Genomic DNA, 23,227 nt, shown 5'->3' with positions numbered 1-23,227 from the left:
AAAAGAGATCATCATTTTTCTCTACTCTTCCCTCATTAGACCAATCATAGAGTATAATGCCCCATTTGGCATGTACCTCACTAGACACCTGCAACAGTTGGAGAGTCCGCAGAAGTACCTAATGAAGAGGATCCTAGGCTTTAAACACATGTCCTACAAGGACAGACTCAAAAAACTCCAGCTATTCTCTATCTCATATCATCTACTAAGAGGTGATCTTTGCTTGACTTACAAAGTCATGTCTGACCCAGCTCTGTTAGAAATGCTACATCTAAAGAAATCCCAAAGTCCCTCTGCAACACATGCTCCAGAGACCTCAACCTCATTACCACAATCAACAGAACATGTTGGAGGGATAGGTTCATAACCCAGAGACTACGTGCTCTGTAAGACTTCTCATACATGTCAAGCAGAACACCTCACTAGCCCTCTTCAAGCAAAATCTTGATGAGTGGATGGGAAATAGAAAGTTTACCTTGGGGATCACTCCAGAGACACTGGGAACTAATGATGGGTGGCACAATGTGCTTCTATGGGCTAGGCTTGTAAAGGCCCCAGGGCCATTAGCCTAGTACACACCTATGGACCTATAATTATGCCACATTGTGCAAAGTTTGCTTCTTTTCTGTCTGAGATACCTATACTTCTAAGTAGGCCACTACATCAAAATGTAGCTTGAGTAAATACCACTGAGCAAGTTAAGTATTTTAAAATACCTAATAATCTAGCCACAAATGTTCCAACATTTGAATACTATAATATGAAAAGTCAGTTGTGTTGCAAGTAGATGCCAGTTAGAATTGTTTACCAGCTATGATCTTATGAGAGAAATAATCAGTTGCCTATACAGCTACAACATTTACAGGTGCACAAAACAGATATTCTCAGACAGAAATGGAATTTATAGCAACAGTTCAGCTAGAAACAGACCATAAATCCTTGTAAAGCATATTCAAAATACTTTCTTTTTCACTGTAGTAAAGTATGATATGTGCAAGTGTTGATGTTCAAAGCTGACAAAATTCCATATAAATGCAAATACAAATGCTTGAGAAGGTGCATAAATCACATCTAGAAACAGTAAACTATAGAAGCAGAACAAGATATATAATGTTTTGACCAGAAATGTCAACCCATATGGAACAAGTAGGGAAGCACTGTTGCATGAATACTATAACAACAATCCAGAGGAAGAGATGTTACTGTGCCCAATTCATATCATCCATGGAGTCAAGTTGCCATGTAATAGTTCAGTTTCAGACATCCCACATACCTTACCTGAATGGAATATTAGTTCAGGTCCCTGATATAAAAGGGCTGACAGACATGACAAGTTCAAATGTGATTAGTGCAGTAAAGGCTATATTCTCAAGACAGAAGGCACCTGATATTCTCATCTCTAACCATGATCCTCAATACATAAGTCAGGATTTCAGAAGCTATGTGCATATATGGGAGTGGGAGTTCATACATAAAATTAGACTTCATTATCTTTATGCTAATGAACATCTAAAAAGCACTATCCAGACAGTGAAAGGTCTAATGAAAAACAGCAGCTGCAAATGCTATAAAAATATAATTTCACTATTCTAGAAAACCTTAATAAAAGGATACATGGCATAAACAACATGTCCTACATGGACTGACTCAAAGCCCTATGACTATACTCAGTATCCTACAGACTAAGAGGTGACATGTAGCTAGTTAACAAAATGGTTTGGAGGAACGGGTATATTTTGTAGAAGATACCACTGCTGTGCATGAGGCTCCCCAACCACAAAAACAAAGTTCATCCCTGTCCATTTTAAAACACAACTTAGATCGATGGATGGGAAACAGAAAATTCACCCTTGGACTGCTCCCAGTACTACTAATGGACAGAGACAGCTCCTAAATGCTTTATCCTACCCATGGGTCCCCACAACTTATGTATGGTTTGATCCCAGTTATTCTTATTAGGGGTGATATATAACCACGGCATAGGTAAGGCCAGTCTATAACTGAGATAGGTTATTTTGAGCACAAAAAGGGAAACTTGCTAGGCTTAAAATGTCCTGTATGGGCCAGCTAGCCTTGTACTTACTTATAAACCTATAATCAACAATGGCTTTAATGAGTAAGTATCTCACAAACTTCTCCCCCCCCCCCTCCCCACCAAAAGGGCAAATATCTATCCCAGCAGAGTGCTGCCCCCCTGACATCTCAGATGCTCAGGTAAGAGCCGCCCTCTCCAAAGCAAAAAACACAGCATCAATGGGACCAGATAGTGTCCCGGGCTGCGTTCTACATGAACTCTAAGAAGAGCTAAACCCAAACATAAAACTACTGTTCAATCTCAGCCTTACTACAGGATATGTGCCCAAAGAGTGGCGTACAGCAACAGTGGTCCCTCTCCATAAACTATCGCCCATAAGCCTGACTAGCTTGGTCTGCAAAGCTATGGAAAGGATCATCATGGACCTCATAAATAAAGATATTGGGGACCTACAAACACTGGATCCTACCCAGTTTGGCTTTGTTAAGGGCAGATCCTGCCTCTTAAACCTGGTTGATTTCTTTGAAACAGTCACCAAGGCCATTGATGAGGGGAAGGTGGTCCACACAGCCTACCTGGACCTCGCAAAAGCCTTCGATACAATACCCTACTTGGGCATTATAGATAAGCTCACCAGCTTAAATATAAACCCCTATGTCACTAGATGGATTGCAAACTGGCTCAAGGACAGAACCCACATGGTTAGAATTGCTGGAGCCATGTCAGACTCCAAACCAGTTACAAGTGGTGTCCCACAAGGCTCAGTCCTGGGACCTCTCTTGTTCGGTATATATTTCTCAGAGGTACAGGCCAACACGGAAGGACTGTGGCTGACCAAGTTCGCAGATGACTGCAAACTGGGTGCCATAATCGACTCTCCAGCCAACACAAGCATCCTCCAAAAGGGCCTCATAGAAACAGACAACTGGTGCCAGAGCCATGGCCTCAAGCTAAATGCCAAAAAGTGTATAGTCATCCCCTTTGGTAAAAACAAAGTGTCCACAAATTACCACATAGGTGGTAATCCATTAAGTACAGAAGAAGTAATTAGGGACCTGGGGACCCAAGTTGATAGCAATCTCTCATTTGACAACCATGTGGCCAAAGTGGTTAGAAAAACATTTTATATAGCCCACCTAATCATGAAGGGATTCACATCTAGATCAGGGGAGGTCATCGTGCCTCTTTACTCATCCCTCATCAGGCCCATAATTGAGTACAATGCCCCTTTTGGGATGTACCTTACCAGACACCTGCAGCAACTGGAAAGACCCCAAAAGTACCTCACCAAGAGGATCAAAGGGCTCAAACAGATGCCATATGCTGCCCGGTTAAAGAAACTCCAGCTCTACTCAGTGGCATACTGCCTGTTCAGAGGTGATCTGTGCCTGACGTATAAAGCCATGTCCAACCCGGAATTAATGGACATGTTGCACCTCAGAAAATCCAAATCCCATCGAGCTATGCGCTTGAGAGACTTGAACCTCAGCATTGAAATAAATAGGACATGCTGGAGGGACAGATTCATAACCCAGAGGCTCCCTTCACTCTGGAATAAAATCCCAGTCCAGGTTAGGCAGAGTCCCTCATTGACTCTCTTCAAGAGGAATCTTGATGAGTGGATGGGAGATCGTAGTTTTACCCCGGGTATCACTTCTGTGTCACTGTTAGACAGAGGCACAGTATACTAACCTCGAAAAAGGGCATAGCAAAATAAATTTAAAATGGGTGGAGAAAGCCAAAGACATTCTGGCTAGGCTTATAAATGCCCTAGGGCAGATAGCCTAGTATGAACCTATGAACCTATGAACATGGGTTATTTATTTAGAAAGTTAGTGTGATTGTTACTGGTGAGAATTTTTCTTTATTTATTTTCATGTTTTTATTACATGCATCTCTGACTTTAATGCGTGTATCATGGAGAAAACTTCGGTTGGTATTAACATTTCTGAAATTATGTTTTACTTTTTAAACTGCTGTGTTATAAACAGATCACATGTGTGAGCACTGGCTGCAATGCAGTATTGTGCAATCTGTCTTGGGAAATGTGATCCAAGAGTGCTTGAAATAATGAAAACCAAAAATAGATTTCATGAACAGGAGATGCTGACTCTTCGCCAAGGTCATGGAGGTAATGGGGAGTGGAGTAACTGAACCCCAGAAGCAACAAAGGTCAGTAAGTATCTTCCAAAATTTAGAGAGGGGGATAATTTTGATAGTTTCATTCATATATTTGAAAGGGTATGTAAACAGTATAATAATGACCAAGGGCGCTGGGTATGGTTCCTGACCCCTTTACTCCATGGTAAAGCTGTAACTGCTGTTTCTAAACTGTCTGAATCTGATTGCTTAAATTATAATACTGTAAAAAACTGTCTTTTAGAATCTTTTAAGTAAACACCTGAAGCTTATAGGAAAAAGTTTTGTGAGCATAGACGCAAGGCAGATGAGTGTGAATATATTGCTGAACTAAGCACATATTTTCATCGGTGGGTGAGTGGATGTGAGGTCACCACTTTTGAAGGGCTGGCAAACCTTTTGGTGAGGGAACAAGCCCTTAGCACTTTGCCTGAGGACATGAGAATCTGGTTAGCTGATAGACAATGCAGTACTGCAGATGAGTTGGGGAAGAAGGGAGACCTGTACCTAGCAAGCATGGCATCACTGCACAGGAAGGGGATACCCAGTGCTCCTCATGGGACTAAGGGAACCCATGGTGGGCAACCTAGACTGTCCCAACAGAGGATGCCAGTAGCAGGGGAAGCCACTAGTCCAGGTACACATCCAGGACCAAGGGTTAAATGTTTTAAATGCAACCAGTTGGGCCATGTAGCATATAGATGTCTACTGAGGCAAGGTGGGGAACAAAAGGTGCAAGAGCCAGTAAGTGGGAATGACAGAATGCCAGCAGTAAGTTGTCTGGAGACAACAAGGGTACCAAACAACCACAAGAGGTTATATCCTATCTTAGTAAATGGGAAAGTGGCCACTGCTAAGAGAGAAACAGCCTCTGACTTAATCATTGTGAAGCTTGCAATGGTTAAAGAGGTGCACTACTTGCTTGGGCAGTCTACTCCAGACAGAGCTTTAGGAGGGACCCCATTCCAAATACCTTTGGCTAGAGTTCACCTTAACTGGGAGGGTGGAAAAGGAAGCAAGCAAGTAGGTATGTTTGAGGATATCCCTACAGATGTCCTGATAGGGAATGATTTTGGTAATGGAGTACCTTGTGTGCATGCAGTTATATGCAGTCAGGCTTGGAGACAAGCATGTGGGTCTGGTAGCCCGGGGGAGACCCAGACAGACAATACACTTGAGCCAGGGATGTTGAGGTGGTTAATTCAGGGAGGCAGCTAACCAGCAGCAGTGAGACTGAAGATCCTGATGTTCCCTTGGACAGAGTGGCTGCAAGGACAGAGGTGAGTAGTACCCAGGCTGACAGTGAGACACCACTGTCAGAGGATGCCAGACTTCCTGTGGAAGGGGAGCTGGGAAGGGTTACAAAGAGAGAGTTGAGACAGTCTCAGCTTTCAGACCCTACATTACAAGGCCTGAGGGAGGTAGCCAGTGAGGCACCTGATTTTCAAGGGAAAGTGGAATCTGTATACTGGGACAAAGGGTTACTGTACAGAGTGTGGACCCCTCAGGGAGGGCTAAAGGGTGAGAAAATACAGCAGTTGGTAGTTCTCAGAGCCTACAATCTGGCATTCCTAGCCATAGCCCATGATATTCCCTTTGCAGGTCATATGGGCATAAAGTGTACCGAGAGACGTATTATGCATAACTTTTATTGGCTTGGGATTTCTAGAGATGTAATAGGGTAGTGCAGGACCTGTGAGCAGTGCTAAACAGTAGGCAAGGCAGGAGACAAGGTGAAAGCTCCTTTGATGCCTTTTCCTGTGATTGAGGAGCCAATTCAGAGGGTAACTATGGATATTGTGGGGCCTCTGAGTACCCCAAGTTCCACAGAGAAAAAGCATAGCCTAGTGGTAGTAGATTATGCTACCAAATACCCTGAGGTGGTGGCTCTGTCCTTCACTGAGGCAGAGAAAGTGGCAAATGCTTTGTTAGAGATTTTCAGCATGGTAGCTTTCCCAAAAGAAATACTGACTCACAGAGGTGCCAATTTCCATGTTAGACCTGCTGGCTTGTCTGTGGGAAGCACTGTGGAGTGAAGCACCTAAAGACCACCCCCTACCATCCCCAGACTAATGGTCTTGTTGAGAGGTTAAACTCTACATTCAAGTCCATGCTACGGGCATTTGCAGACCAGTTCAAGAGGGAGTGGGACGAATATTTGCCCCATCTGTTTGCTTACAGAGAGGTTCCACAAGAATCCACAGGTTTTTCACCTTTTGAATTTCTGTATGGACATAGGGTGAGAGGACCTCTAGATTTTATTCGAGATGAGTGGGAGGGTAAGTGTGAATCCCACAAGGAGTCTGTTGTGGCATATGTCCTAAACTTCAGGACAAGGCTCAGGGAGCTCATGGGCTTGGCCCAGGAGAACCTGGCAGAAGCCCAATAAAAGAAAAAGGTTTGGTATAACAGGAATGCTTGAGCTAGAGAGTATGCTGTGGGGCAGCAGGTAATGGCTCTCATTCCTGTCAGACACAGCAACTGGAGGAAGCTTGGGATGGACCTTTCAAGGTGGCAAGGAAGGTCAGTGATGTTAACTAAATGGTAGAACTGCTAGGCAGGAGGCAAGGGCATAAACTGTACCATGTTAACATGATGAAGTCTTACCATGTAGAAGAGGCCCTTGTATAGAGTATTTGCAGTGGCTGGCAGGAGGAGTATGAGGGGGATCTGGTGACTGATCCCCTTAGTGAAGCCCTGACTGATACCTCAGTGGAAGGGGTAGCAATGTCTCAGCACCTATCCCCAACCCAGGTTCGAGAAATCCGAGCAGTGTTACAGGAGTTTGGGGACATGTTCACTGGGAAACCAGGGTGCACCCACTTGGTGCAGCACCATGTGGACACAGGACCCCAAAGACCTATTAATCAGGTTCCTTATAGGTTGCCTGAGAGAGTTGAACAGACTCTGAAGGAGGAGCTACAGGAAATGTTGGAACTAGGGGTAATTCCAGAGTCCAGCAGACACTGGGCCTCCCCAGTGGTAAGGGTACCAAAAAAGGATGGCAGCACCAGTCACACTGTCAGATGCTTACTCCATGCCTAGGACAGATAAAGCCCTAGAGCAGCTGGGTGGGGCTAAGTATCTTGACACTATTGATCTTATCAAGGGTTACTGGGAGGTGCCCTTGACACCCAGTGCTAGACAGAGGTCAGCCATTGTGACTCCATTTGGCTTGTATGAGTTTACAAAGATGCCCTTTGGATGAAAAATGCTCCAGCGACTTTCCAGAGGCTGGTAGATCATATCCTAGTAGAAGCAGATTTTACCCTTGTTTACCGGGATGATATTGCCATCTATAGCCATTCCTGGCAAGAGCACCTTCAGCATGTCAGGGAGGTGCTGGGCAGACTACAAAGGGCAGGTTTGATCATTAATCCCAGTAAGTGTCAGGTGGGTATGGCCTACCTGGGACATAGAGTGGGGACTGGTAAGATCAGGCCTGAACCTGCCAAAGTGGAAGCCATTCAGGCATGGCCTGCCCCTGTTACAAAAATCAGATGAGGGCATTCCTAGGGACAACAGGGTACTACAGAAAGCTCCCCTCACAGACCTGACAAGGAAAAACAAGCCAGATAAGGTAGTATGGACCCCAGCATGTAAGGAGACATTCCAGAAGCTTAAATGAGCTTTGGGAGGACCCCCTGTGTTAGCCAGTCCAGATTACAGCATAGCCAGTACAGATTACAGCAAAGAATTTGTTGTGCAGGTGGATGCTTCAAACCATGGGATGGGGGCTGTACTCAGCCAGGTTTCCTCAGAGGGAGAAGAGCACCCGGTGGTATATCTCAGCCATAGGCTCCAACCCAGGGAGGAATGCTATGCAGCTGTAGAAAAGAAATGTCTAGCTATAGTGTGAGCACTGCAGAAACTTCAGCCTTATCTTATGGAAGGAAATTCACTGTAGTTACAGACTGCCATCCCTTAACATGGCTACATCAAGCTAGCCAGCAAAATGCCAAGTTACTACGGTGGAGCCTAGGGTTGCAGGTGTATGATATAACAGTGCAGCACTGCAGTGGCATTAGGATGACCAAAGCAGATGGGCTCTGAAGACAGAGAATTGGGTAAGGTATTTCCAGATAGTCAACTCTCTCAAGCAGAGTTTCTCAAGGGACACTTGAAAACACTAGCTTGAGTTTTTGGGTGGGGGTGGAGAAATGTCACACTGCCAGCCCAGCTATCAGGAATTTTGTAAATAATTCTATGTCATTTGTGAATATTGATATAATTTATGCAGTGGTGTGTGTAAAATACTGAGCTAACACTGAGGTGAGGGGGCTGGCATAATGGTTAAGGTGTTCACCTTACAGATACAAGGTGTAGGGTTCGATTCTCACATGGGGTAATTGGCCAGGCTTACAATGGCCCACAGGAGCTGTTAGCCTAATACTAATCTAAGGGTGGGAGGGTGGCCTAATGCTTAAGGTGTTTGCCTTACAAACACAAGGTGCAGGGTTTGAGTCTGACAAGGGATAATTGGCTAGGCTTGCAAGAGAAGTTAGCCTAGTACTAACCTATGAACCTATAAAATTTAACCACAGCATTCCCTATTGGAATAGAACAGGAATGTACCTGAATTATTGTGATTGTTTAGATGTATATGTTTAATTGAAACTGGAACACAGAAGATTAACTGGAAAATAGTTGAAATTAAATTTGTTTTATTATTGCATCATAATGTTAGTTTCAATGCAGCAAGGAGACAGGATGTCTAGAACTAGGGTGCTTTCTGCATTGTTTTGTAAGTGTTTTATTGTTTTATGCCTCCTAGCAGTTACAAACATCTGAAGGCTATATATTTTCACAGAGAGATACTAAACTCTGTTAGGTTCTGACAAAGAGGGTTTAGCTTGGGTTCTAAAGTCAGGTGACAAAAAGTGATGTCATCCAAGCTAACCCAGCAGTAATATTTGATATTAATTTAAGAACTCTCTGTCAGAAGGAGACTGCATTTTGTATCTGTCTTTTGACCCGACAACATCTACTCATCACCTTCTGCACTTGCCTTGCTGTAAGTAAGTTTCTAGGGCATAGTAACTCTTTTAGATTCAGATAGGAATATAGTAAAGTATAGCTTAGATGTTTTCTTTATTTATTTGAGACTGTCCTGCAAGGTTGTTTTAAATATTTCCTGTGATTTTGAACTCTGATGTAAATGATTACTTACTGAGTATCGTCTTGTTCTTTTATTATTTATTATTAAATATATTTAAACATTTTAATTGTGGCTGGTCTGTTTAAAGATATTTAAGCTGTTAGAGTACTTGCATATCTGTTTGATGACATTGTACAGGCCACTCCTAAATAGCCTTGCTCTTGGTCAGACTACCATGTAGATTAATAGTAACATTACACAGTAGGATTGGACACCCTTTGCAAAGGGCCTTAAAGTAGCTGATGAGTTGGCTGGTGGCAGTAAAAACTACCTTATAGTCTCGGCAGAAGGGGGCATAGCTAGTAAACCTGTGACAGTTTTTCCTAGGTGTGTGTGTGTGTGTGTGTGTGTGTGTGTGTGTGTGTGTGTGTGTGTGTGTGTGTGTGTGTGTGTGTGTGTATATATGTGTGTGTGTGTTTGTGTGTGTGTTTGTATATTGGGGATCTGGAGAAAGAGGGAGAAACCAGCCCCAGACTGCTGTGATGTCTGTGTGCTCTTAAGCGAAATTGAACTTTACTGTGTGTGTACTTGTCATCCTCCCAGTGTGTATGTTCCCTACTTTTGCCAGTGGTGAGGATTGAGGCTCCTTGATTACTTGGCCAGTGCTGGGATGTCACAGGGTCATGTAGGGGAAATGTTTCATTTTCTAGTCATTTAAGTGCTTGTGCATGCACTTTGCAAACTACTGGAGGAGTCGTTGGAGGAAATGTTTCATTTTACTGTCTGTGACATGTATTTTGCCTACACAAACAAACCACTGAGTGGGTCATCATGGTACATCTTTAATTTTAGTATCAGTACAATGCTTTTGCATACATTTACATACTAATGAAGGTGTCATTTTGAGGAAATATTTCCTTTTAGTGTCAGTGAAGTACTTGTGCATGCATGGGTAAATAATTGGAAGTCTCGGGGAAAATGTTTAATTTTGGTGTCAATGAAGGGCTTGCGCATACATGAAGCAACTACTGGAGTGGTCATTGGAATACAGTTTTCTGTTTGGTATCAGTGAAGTGCTTTTGCATACATGGACAAACTACTGAAGGGGTCATTGGAGTAAATCTTTCGTTTCAAGGTCTGTGAAGTGCTTCTGCATATATGTTCAATAGTAATGAAGGGATCGTTGGGAGAAATTAGTCTTTTTGGTGTTTGTGCATACATTGACATACTATTGAAGAGATCACTGGTTGAAATAATTCCTTTTGTTGTCAATGAAGTGCTTCCATATACTGGGACAAACTACTGAAGGATTAATTTGGGAAATTGTTCATTTTTCTGTCAGTGAAGTGGTTGTGCATACATGGACAAACTGCTGAAGGGCTGTTGTAGTCAATGTTTCATTTTGGTGTTTGTACATAAATGGACATACCACTGAAAGGATCACTGGGGAAATCATTAATTTTGATGTAGGTGAAGTACTTCTGGATAAATGGACAAACTACTGAAGGGATTATCTCAGGGAAATGTTTCATTTTGTTGCCTTTTAGGTGTGTGTTCATACATGGACAAACTACTGAAGATGTCATAGGTTCATAGGTTCATAGGGCCTATATAAGCCTAGCCAAAAAGGTACCCTGGCTTTCGCCACCCAAGATAATTATTTACCTGTGCCCCTGTCGAGCAGAGCCATAGAGGTGATCCCCGGGATGAATTTCCTATTTCCCATCCAATCATCAAGATTTATTGTGAAGAGTGCTAATGAGGAGCTTTGTTTAATATAGATAGCTAGTTTGTTCCAGAGTATGGTAAGTCTCTGGGACAGGAATCTATCCCTCCAGCATGTTCTGCTTATTGTAGTGATAAGGTTTAGGTCCCTAGAGTGTGTAACTTGGAGGGATTGGGATTTCATTAAGTGGAGCATGTCCAACAGTTCTGGGTTTGACATAGCTATGTATGTTAGGCAGAGATCACCTCTGAGTATGCGATATGCGACAGAGTAAAGCTGGAGTTTTTTTGAGACGGTCTGCATAGGGCATCTGCTTGAGGCCATTGATCCTCTCTGTGAGGTATTTCTGCAGCCTTTCCAGTTGTTGTAGATGTCTTGTGAGGTACATACCAAAAGGAGCATTGTACTCTATAATGAGTCTAATGAGTGACGAGTAGAGGGGACAATGACCTCTTTTTTCCTGGATGAGAAACCTTTTGTGATGAGGTGTGCCATGTAGAAGGGTTTTTCTGACTACTGTGGTGATGTGTTTATCAAAGGAGAGACTGTCCACCTGTGTCCCAAGGTCTCTTATCACACTTTCGGTGTTAAGTAGACTACCAGCTATGTGGTAGCTCATGGGTAGAGAGTTTTTACCAAAGGGGATGACAATGCACTCTTTGGCATTGAGCTTAAGGCCATGGCTTTGACACCAGGCATCTGTCTCCGTGAGGCCCTTTTGTAGAATATCCACATCATTAGGAGTTTCAATTATGGCTCCTAGTTTGCAGTCATCTGTGAATTTCGTTAACCAAAGACCTTCTGTGTTAGCCTGTACTTCAGAAAAGTAGATACCACATTTGGAAGAACTCTTTCATTCTGTTGTCATTTAAGTGCTTGTGCATATATATGCAGACTACTGGAGGGGTCATTGCAGGTAATATTTCATTTCACTGTTGGTGAAGTATTTTTGCATATATGGACAAACTACTGAATGGGTCTTTGGGTGGTAAAGCTTGCATTTTGGTAATAGTGAAGTTATTTGTGCATGCATGCACAAACTACTGAAGGGTTCATGTTGATGTCAGTGAAGTGCTACAGAAATGAATATACTACTGGTGGAAATGTTTCATTTGGATGTCATTTAAGACTCTGTAAATGCACAAACTACAGGATGAGTGAGGGAAATGTTTAAATTTGGTATCAGTTAACTGCTTTTGTGCATCAGTGAAGTGCTTTTACATACAGGGACATACTGCTGGAAGTGTCGGAGGACGTTTTTCATTTTAGTGTCAGTGAAGTACTTGTGCATACAAAGACATACTAATGAAATGGTTCATTTTGGTGTTTATGCATACATGGACATACCACTGAAGAGATCACCAGGGAAATATCGGTGAAGTCCTTGTACATACTGGGACAAGCTACTGAATGGGTCATTTGGAAAATTATTCAATTTTGTGTCAGTGAAGTGGTTGTCAAGGTTCAAGTTTTCATTTTTTTTTGTGCATACATGAGACATACCACTGAAGGGATCACACAGAAAGTTATTCATTTAGATGTAGGTGAAGTACTTTTGGATAAAAGGACAAAATACGGAAGGGTTCATTTTGGGTAAATAATTTTGGTGCATGTGCATGCATTGGCAAACTCCTTGAGAGGTCACCGGGGAAAGGTTTCATTTTGGTGTTATTGAGTGGTTGTGCATATGTGGGCAAACTACTCATGGAGCTGCTGGGGTTAGTCTTTCATTTTGGTGTCAGTGAAGTGCTTTTTTATACTTGGCTAAACAACTGAATGGGTCCATTGGGGTAAATTTTTCATCAAGGGTATAAGAACTTGTCAGAGATTAGGATCCATGGCTAGGTTTAAAAAGACCCTTGTGATCATCAGCCTATTAAACATCTATGAACCTATGATGGAGCATTTGGTCCCTATCTTTCTAATGAACGGAATCACTTACCAGTCCAGCTATTTATGTTAAGTGACTTTATTTAGATTAAATGGTGGCTCAATTATTTAGAATAACTGTAACCACTACTTTGGTTTTTACTTAGATTACTACATATAAATCAAACATTTCTGTGGCCAAAGCATTTTTCACAACATTGCCACTAAAATTATTGCTGGATATTATCTTCTACTGACATAGTTCCTGTTTTCTTCATGATGAATATACAATGTTAATAGTTATCAGTCTGTAAACCTACAAAATGCTCCCAAATTAGACTTCTCTATATAATCTTACTAATTAAATCACCAAGTCCTTGCAGAAGTGTACATCTTTGAAACACATCTTACATGGAGGATGGCCAAGATGGCATACTGAAGGCAGCAAAGGAAAGTTGCTCTGCAGTTAAAATAAAAGCTTGAGAGAATTTATTTTATTAAAATTGCTCCAGAAGGGAATATTATACAAGAAGAACATTAACATCAATAAAATAATCAATATTTTTTGACAGTTTTCAGAATTTATTTAACAATTAAATGTCAAGTTGTTGTACTCAAGCTTACCTCAACACAACTTCAATAATCCTCAAGAAATGGTACTTCTTTATCCAATAATTGTTTTGGCAATTGTTTTCATCCATCCATTAACTATTGCTAAATGGATAAGCTACTGAAGTTGATTTTATAAAAGAGAACCAGGATAAACAAACTGAACTGCTAAAATGTATACTGCAATGACAAATTGTTCATAATAACAACATTTAAATGACAAATTGTTTGTATTAACAACATTTAAACCAGTCTGAGTGATTCAATAGGTAAATTAGATAAGGAAGAAAATCAAACTGAATGTTTCCTGAAACAAAATAACTGATTAATAGGAATAGTAGACAATTTAGAAAGTCATGAAGGAAGAAGCCGTTGAAGATGATGACTGACTTCAACAACTGGCTTAGCTTCTGGTGTCATTTCAGGGGAATCCCGTATCTGCCAGCCTGGGAAGATGTGGTCAACAGAGCATGTTGCTTTGCTACAGATGGTGTTCACCTTTCACCTCTTGGCCTCGGTTACTGGTAAAGGTACTTGCCTCCCTCATGACACCTTTTTTAGGCAATGTCATAACAACAAAATTCCAGACATAAAAAAATCCATCAGAGCCAAACTCAAGGTTATGCTGCTTAATGGTAGGAGTCTAGATTGGAAACTGCACTCAGTGGAAGCACTCCTTATCTTTGAAGATGTTGATGTCTGTGCAGTCACAGAGACATTGTTCAAGGCCGCAGAGAGCATCCCGACCATGTAAGGCTACAATGCCTTCCACACGTTCAGACCTCAAAATGAGCATGAAAGAACCAAAGGCAGAGGCGTGTCCATCTTCATTAAAGACACATATATCTTATGACTGGTCAAACAGTACAATTCCCTAGAGCTACTCCAAGTCCAACTAACTGTAGGTAAAACCCTCTTCCATATCATTGTTAGCTATAGGCCCCCCCCCCACGAACCAAGAGAACAACTCTGCCTACCCGGATCTACTTGAGTCACTCACTATACAGCCAAACACCTTGGTCATGGGTGATTTCAACTATCCTTCCATTGACTGAGTGTCATATATGAGCACAAACATGCTCGCTTTAATTTTCTTGGACTTTGTTAATACAAATGCTCTAGAACAGATAGTCTACACCCCCACAAGGGGCTCGCATGCGCTAGACTTAATACTCGCAACACAGGGAGTCTCTGCACTACCCCCTGTGTGTTGCCCTCCCTTCATAGTAAGGTCTGATCATAAATCAGTCTCGTTCAAAGTAATGATCATACCTGACCCCCCTCAAGAGCAAAAAGGATGAAAAATTTCTCCAAAGCAAACTATAGCCTCATAAGCAATGGCATAAATAGTTTGTACACAAATGCCCTGTATAAACACCTATACAAATGTGTAGACTCAGCTGTACCTGAACAGATCAAAACAAGGTCCTCACAGAAAAACAAGCCACCTTGGTGGACATCAAGCATAAACAGGTTATACAACAAGAAGGAGAAATTAATGTTCTAGAAGAAGAGGGAGCTGACTCTGCAGAGGAAGGACACCCTCCACCGTTTGAAAAAGCAAATTAGATATCTTGTAAAGTCCTCTAAAGCCAATTACAAAGCTAAATAAGCATCCCTAGCTAAAGATAATCAGAAGGCATTCTTTAGCTATGTCACAAATCTAATAGGAAGGCCCAGCTTTATGCCAAACTAGTAGTGGATGATACCACTCATAATGACACCGAGGACATCGCCAAGTTGCTAGCAGACAGATTTGGTGCACATTTTACCCCTCTGATCCCACCAGACATATTCTAAAGCATACCTGTTACTAGTCCTTTACCTAGTATCTCCAAAGAGCAGGTCATAACTGCACTCTCCATGACCAAAAACACAGACTCTATGTGACGGGATAACATCCCAGGCTGCCTACTAAATGGTCTAAAACAGGACCTAGTGGAACCACTTGGCACTCTCTTCATCCACAGTCTAAGTACTGGCTTTGTCCCACCAGAGTGGAAAGCAGCAACAGTAATTCCCTTACACAAAGGGGGTCCATCAATTGACCCTGGGAGCTAAAGACCCATAAGCTTAACCAGACATATCTGCAAGGCCATGGAGAGAATCATCATTAACCTTATCAACAAAGACATAGGTGACCTTCAAACTCTTGACCTGACTCAATTTGGCTTTGTTAAGGGTAGATCAGACTTATAAAACCTGATGGATTTCTTCAAGAATGTCAACAAAGCTCCTGATGAAGGCAAAACAGTACATACAGCCTATCGTGACATAGCCAAGGCTTTTGACACAATTCCCCACTCAGGCATCATTGAGAAACTCACCCTGCAGACAATTAATCCATGTGTTACTAGATGGGTAGCCAACTGGCTCACTGACATAATACATACAGTCAAAGTTGGGGATTCCACCTCTATCAGCAGACCAGTTACCAGTGGTGTACCATAAGGATCTGTGCTGGGCCGCCTACTATTTGGAATCTATTTCTCAAAAGTCCAGGTGAAAATAGATTGCCTGTGGCTTACATAGTTTGATGATGACTGCAAACTGAGTGCAATCTCTGAGTCTCCCAATGATGATGACATACTACAAAGAGGGATTACACAAAAAATGATTAGTGCCAAAGCCATGGACTTAAACTAAATGCAAATAATGCATTATCATCCCTTTCAGCAATGGGGAATTCCCTGCAAATTACAATATTAACAGTACTCCCCTTAGCTCAAACCCTTTGGTGAGATATCTGGGAACACAGGTTGACAGCAACCTTAACTTTGATCACCATGTGTCTACAGTAATAAGGAAGGCCTTGTATTTTGCACACCTCATAAGTAAGGGCATCGCATCCACAGCTAAGGATGTTATAACTCCCCTCTGCTCATCCCTCATCAGACCACTAATAGAGTACAATGCTTCATTCTGTATGTACCTCACCAGAAATCTGCAGCAGCTGGAGAGACCTCAGAGGTTTCACATTAAAAAAATTTGATCTACATGGACAGACTGAAGGACTTGTCACTGTACACCTTATCTTACAGGCTGCTGAGAGGTGACTTATGACTGGCCTACAGAGCAGTCATGAACCCTTACCTAATGGAAATGATGCACATCCACAAGTCAAATGGGACTGATTCACTTGCTCTAAGGATCTTAACCCAGCCTGTGACATTAACAGGACATGCTGGAGAGACAGATGTGTCTCCAAGAGATTGCCACTCCTCTGGAACACACTCCCAATTCATGTAAAACAGAGCTCCTCAATGACCCTATTTAAGCATAACTTAGACAACTGGATGAGGGTCTGTAAATTTACCCTGGTGGTGTCACTTATGTGCCTCTTCAGTAAGGGCAGTCAGTGCTGATCATAGACTCGCTCTGCAAATATAGACCAATTGGTCAATGAGGGAACAAGGGCATAACATAGCTAGGCTTATAAAGGCCCTAGGGCCAATAGCCTAGTAAACTCCTATGAACCTATGAAAAATGTATGTTGTCCATAAAAAAATCCACATATTCAGGAATAGCTATCTTTTGGCAACAAAGTACACTTTTATTTAACATAATTCTAGTTATAGTTGTAGTGCAACTCTTTTATTGCTACTCTAGTTTTAAAATTCCTGAATCGAATGTGACAATCCTTGCAATTGGCAGAGTCAGTATTCAGGTACTTTCACAGCTTTCTGCGGTAAGAGTTCACAATGACTCTCCATTCTCATCCTTAAAGTCCCTTTTCATGACAGCAAACATCTCTGATCCCTGAGGCTGCATGTCTTAATGTTAACAACAGCTGTTTCAGGTAAGCTATCACAAGATTTTTGGACTGTAATATACTGTATATAACAGTGAAAACATTACTATGCTCAACTAGAATTCCATCATTTATCACGAAAATTAAAGAATTCAGACCCTGGATGTTGTCAGAACTACAATTATTTCTTGAAATTAATAATACAAAATAAATCAGTAGAGACATGGTATGGGACTGATTAAAAGCATATTTTAATACCCTTAGCTTGTACAAAAACAAAGTTAGAGAGTGGGAATCTGAATCACTAGACTTGCAAACCAGACTCTTGATAGCAAAATCTGAAAAAAAATCAAAATTGTCCAGAAGGCAAAAAGGAAATAGAGGAATTAAATAAAAATATAATGAAATTTTAACACACAAAACTTGTCTAGCCTTGAAAAAGTTAAAAGTAAATTCATTAGCCACCTCCCCCAGATGTCTACATAACTTATCTGCAAGAATTAAAATACAATCCAAAGCAAATAAAATTAGCAATATATATCATGAAAAGAAAGGGGGAAAAGTATCAGATATAGGAGATATCTTTGAAGCATTTTGGTTCCATTATATGGAACATTTCAAAAAATAAGATTTAGATACCAACATAATAAACTTAGATGCAAACCTTATCAATATAAAAAAAAAATCCAGAAAACTTAAAACTTGACTTACAAAAACCTATATCCTACAAATAAATTGTTGACAAGATAAAAGAAAGTAAATCTAACAAAGCTCCAGGGATAGATGGTATAATTATGGAAATTACAAACTCTTCCCTTCGACAGTAATCTCCCTTTTTCATAAAACTTTGCTAGACGTCCAGTCAGAAGCAAAATTTCCACCCTCATGGAAATATTCTCTCATAACACCATTTCTAAAAGATAATAAACCACAGAACCTTTGCACCTGATACAAACCTATATCATTACTGAATAATGATTACAAAATATGTATGTCAATCTTTGCAATCAGAATGAAAATCCCACTTTCAAAGACAATTAATAATGATCAAACTGGATTTATATAACAGGCACATACATGGCAATATTAAAAGGATACTTACTCTTATAGATTATGTGAATAAAGAAGATAGAGAAACACCTGTAATCGGATTAGATATAGAAAAAGCCTTCAATTCCCTCAACTGGGATTATCAATTTAAAACTTTAGCATTATTTGAATTTCCTCCTTCCTTCATTTTCCTACTAAAAAACATATATATAACAACTTAGCCTACATTAAATTAGGTCCTTTCACCTTAGAATCTATCCATATAACAATAGGTACTAAACAAGGATGCCCCCATCACCTAATCCATTTGCCTTGTCTATAGAAATACTTGCAGAAATAATATGTAATAATCTAAGAATAAAAGGAATAGAAGTCTATGAGTAGCACATCTCTAAAATAATAGTTTTTGCTGATGATATTTTATTAACCCTATCAAACTCCAGAGAGTCATTAGAAGAGCTAGAAGAAGTAAAAGAGAAATTTTATAAGATATCAGGTCTTCACTTTGATAAATCAAAATCAAATTTTATTTTTAAATAAGAAAAAAGAATTACAAGTTATAGATAAACCCATCATAGGAAAACAAGAACTTACGCTAAATTATTTAGGAATAGTGTTATGCAAAAATCTAAATGAAACAGTATTAATAAATTATAAAACATTATTGAAACAATGAAAATATATATGGAAAAGTGGAACAAAATAATATTAAATTTGAAGACAGATTGCAATTAATAAAAATGGTCTTACTGTCAAAAATACTATATGTAGCATTAGCAATAGTTAGTTCCTGAAAGATGCATTCTTAACGAAAAAAACTCATGTTTAATAAAATGTTTATGGTATCCCAAAATGAATAGAATAGCTCTAACATATCACATTAGACTCTGGAAACAAGCAGGATTGAACTTCCCAGAAACTGAAACATGTATAAAAGCATCTGTGCTTAAAACTACAACAGACTGGATAAACCCAAATTACTTTGCCAACTGGAAAGAATTAACAATGGTTATATTAATAAATACATTTAATCTATTAAAAAAAATCTTAACACTAGACAAATCTAACAAATCTTGGTACATACTATGCATTAGTAAACACTATAATATAACAAAACCTTCTAAAACATTTTTGATTTCTCATTACATTAATTCCTTTAGGAAACTTATCAATGCAAACATAGATCTAAAACTTTGGTTTGACCTTTTAGCCCCATTTACCATCTCTAAGAATCTTTCTCACAAAATATATAGGGAAACAATAACCTCTTGGGAACAAAATGAATTCTTATAGTAGTTTCAATATGTAAAAAAATTAAAAGTTTTAGATATACATATGATAAAAACTAATGTACACTCAAGATGTATGCAGATTAATCAATAATTCCTCATTTAAAGTATATACCAAATCTAATAAGTTGTCTATATGAATTTATATATAATAGTTGTAAAAAAGAAAAATTCCATTTCAAATCTATACAAAGAGTTAATAACATATAAAACATTTCCCAAGCCATCGTACTGGCAGCTTTTAATAAAAGGCCAGTCATTACAGTTAACAGAAGAAATTAAATCTAACATCTTACTATCAGTTAATCACACCTCTAACACACAGTACTGGAAAATATTTAATTGGAAATACTTACACAGAGCATTTTTAACACCAGATAGAATTAAGAAGATAAGTTTTACTACAAATGGTTTTTACTGGAGGTGTGAACAGTCAAATAAAGCAGGATGAAATCATATTTTTTATGAATGTAGTAAAATTAAATCATAATGGAATGGAATTAATAATTTTTTCAAGCTTTATTTAATGAATCTTTTACCTTAACTAAAGCAATGATTATATGAAATGTAAATGAAGGTTCCTACCTGAATAAGACAAATATGTATCTGTTATGGACAATACTTGCTATATCCAGGAAATGCATAACTAGAAGGTGATATTCAAATACATCACCGACCTTGAAAGAATTCTACACTTTACTGAGGACAACTGCATCGATGGAAATAAAAATCAAAGAACTACGAATCTATCCCAGGCCATTGGTAAATAATCCATGGAAGAAAGTTATATCTTTGCTGGACACTCTGCAATAATTAATATTGTCACTCCGATAACTGATCTGTCAATTCTATATTTACTAATATACAGTGAATATAGTTAAAAGTCAGGGTAATGTAAACAGTGTATATAGTTGTTTAAAATGATACTTAAAAATATTATGAAAATGTTATATTTAATTGAAAATAAAAACTATTTAAGTAAAAAAAAAACATTACTATGCCAGTTTATACAAACATATAAATAGCTATAGGAAGAGTGAGAGACAAACCATATCTATAAAACCATTACGATTTTACCCTTAATCAAATAATGAAACAGAAATAATTAAATGATCTCAAGTTAGAAATCAACAAAGCACATCATTTCAGTTTTCCTGTAGCACACATATATTTAAGTGCTGCTTTCTAAAATAACTCCATATTGTAAAATTTAGCATTTCCAAGAAAAAAAGTCATATCAGCTAGTGCACACTTGTATTTCTCTTACCATAATGTGAAATCCATTGAAAAAATATGTACACTGTATTTTAGAACATGTTTAGAAATGAAGTACAGTCTGATTAATATGAAATGTGGTTTAATGCCCTATTTACAATATATGGAACTAAATCAAGAACACAAAAGTTGCCCTTGGACATGAGCATTCATTTTTACTTTATACCCTCATGCTGCATACAGGTATGACTCTTAGAAAATCTTTGATTCTGAAGTTTCCATGCTCATAATTATCATTACCATCATTAAAACAGTTACTGATGCCAGTTACATGCTATGTCATATATATATATATTATCACATGGTACTCAAAAAATCTGGTACCAGAATTTACAACAATGAATTGCTTAGTAATTGATTATGAGTACTTGCCTTTTTCTGATTTTCTTTGCAGCTGTCTGTTGCTTGATGTAGAGGGACATCGAAATCTGGACCTTAGTAGGCTAAAACAGAACATACAACCATTCAGATTTAACCATGACCGGGATATTCTTTGTCTATAAAAGCCTACCAGTGGATCATTATGTATTGTTAAAATTCAGTATTTTCTTTCTGAATCACAGAAATAATTTGTTTGATCAACTTAAATTTTTTGCAAAGCATATAAGCTTAAAGCAGTGTACTGAGATACACTTTTGTTAGTAAAACTCTCATATAACTCATTCTATCTTACCGGATTGCCTATTAGCTGTCACCAACTGCATGTCATAACCTAAAAACCAATGAGATCCACACCAACTTCACAAAGGCCAAGCCAAATAACTTAACAACTCAGAAGGTTATTAAATTCACACAGGTTAAGTGCTTTCTTCCCCTAGTAGTGACTTCCTCAGAACAAATTTAAAAAATGAACCCAGCCCATTTATATGCTAAACAATCACTAGCAACACACCAATTACCTAATTAATGCCACTAAACTACATAATGTCCATAGTATACTGTTGATAACTACTAAAAAATAAGTATAAAACAACAAGTAGATAGCAAGAGCAACGCAATGAAGGGCATGTAAACTGGATCAAAACAAAGTCAAATGTTCCCAAACACGATAGTCCACAAGATGGTGTTAAAAAAGTTTTAATTCAGTGCACAAAGGTTAGCGCTTTTGCGGTTAGCTTCAGGCTATTTAAATTGTATTGTATTGTTTGGTTTTGGTCTGATGAAGCTAACCGCGAAAGCGCTAACCTTTGTGCACTGAATTAAAACTTTTTTTAACACCATCTTGTGGACTATCGTGCTTGGGAACATTTGACTTTGTTTTGATCCAGTTTACATGCCCTTCATTGTTTTGCTCTTGCTATCTACTTGTTGTTTTATACTTATCTTTATTTGCAGTATTTCAAGAGCATTAACTCCATGTGGATTTATCTTTTTAACTACTAAAAAATGTTAAAAAATTATGATAATAGTTAAACAGCCCAGTTACAAAAGCAAAAAAAATCAGTGGATACCAAATGTAAAAGTATAAAAATGTGCAAAACTTTACCAAGATCTTGTTATCCCATAATATGCTTCAGCTTTAACAAACAGGCAATGTTAATACTATCATTTATACCCGGATATTACATGGCATTAAGCCTCAATTGCCACCTAAGTTCACAAATGTCTAGATGCACATCCAGAACCCTATCCTGGGGGTCCTTAATCAATTGCTGCAGGATCATGAACTTAAAAACATGATTACCATAATTGCTGCAGGACCATGAACTTAAAAACATGATTACCATTTTCATGGCTGTGTCTAGCCAAAGCATTGGATTTCTTGTTGTTTCTTATATCAATCAGGTGCTCACTAATCCTTTCTTTAAAATACCTGCAAGTTTTACCTACATAAAATATGGGACAGTCCGAACATTTTGCCAAATATATGACGTTCCTACTATTGCAGTTGTAATGCCCAGCTACATAAATGGTCTTCCATTTAATTTAAACTGATCCCCAGTCTCTAAAATATTCTTGCAACAGGCTTCCATTCCACATTTGAAATTGTCACACTGCCAATGATTATACAGATCATTACTAAATCCACACATTTCTAAAATGTTTTTAAAAGACTTGTCCTTCCTATATTCTATAATGGGCATCCTACCCACTTTCTGGGCTACCAGTTGGTCAAAATACAATATATCCCAGGCAGTGTGTGCCCCTGTTTTTGCAAACTATGTTATGTCCTTCTGGGAGCAAGAATATGTGTTTAAAAGTGAATTTCAACAAAACATTGTGCACTTTACCAGATTTTTGGACAATATTTTTTTGATTTGGAGGGGTTCAGAGGAAACATTTAAGTGAATTTTTAAAGTGTATTAACAAATCAGTTGACTTTTTAAAATTTACCTTCGGTTTTAGTACACAAGAAATTACGTATTTGGACGTTCTTTAAAGGTTG

Source organism: Protopterus annectens, chromosome 4.part1 (genome assembly GCF_019279795.1).
Source record: "Protopterus annectens isolate FY-2018-M chromosome 4.part1, PAN1.0, whole genome shotgun sequence".
In the NCBI taxonomy this organism is placed as follows: domain Eukaryota; kingdom Metazoa; phylum Chordata; order Ceratodontiformes; family Protopteridae; genus Protopterus; species Protopterus annectens.
This window is presented reverse-complemented; position numbering follows the sequence as displayed.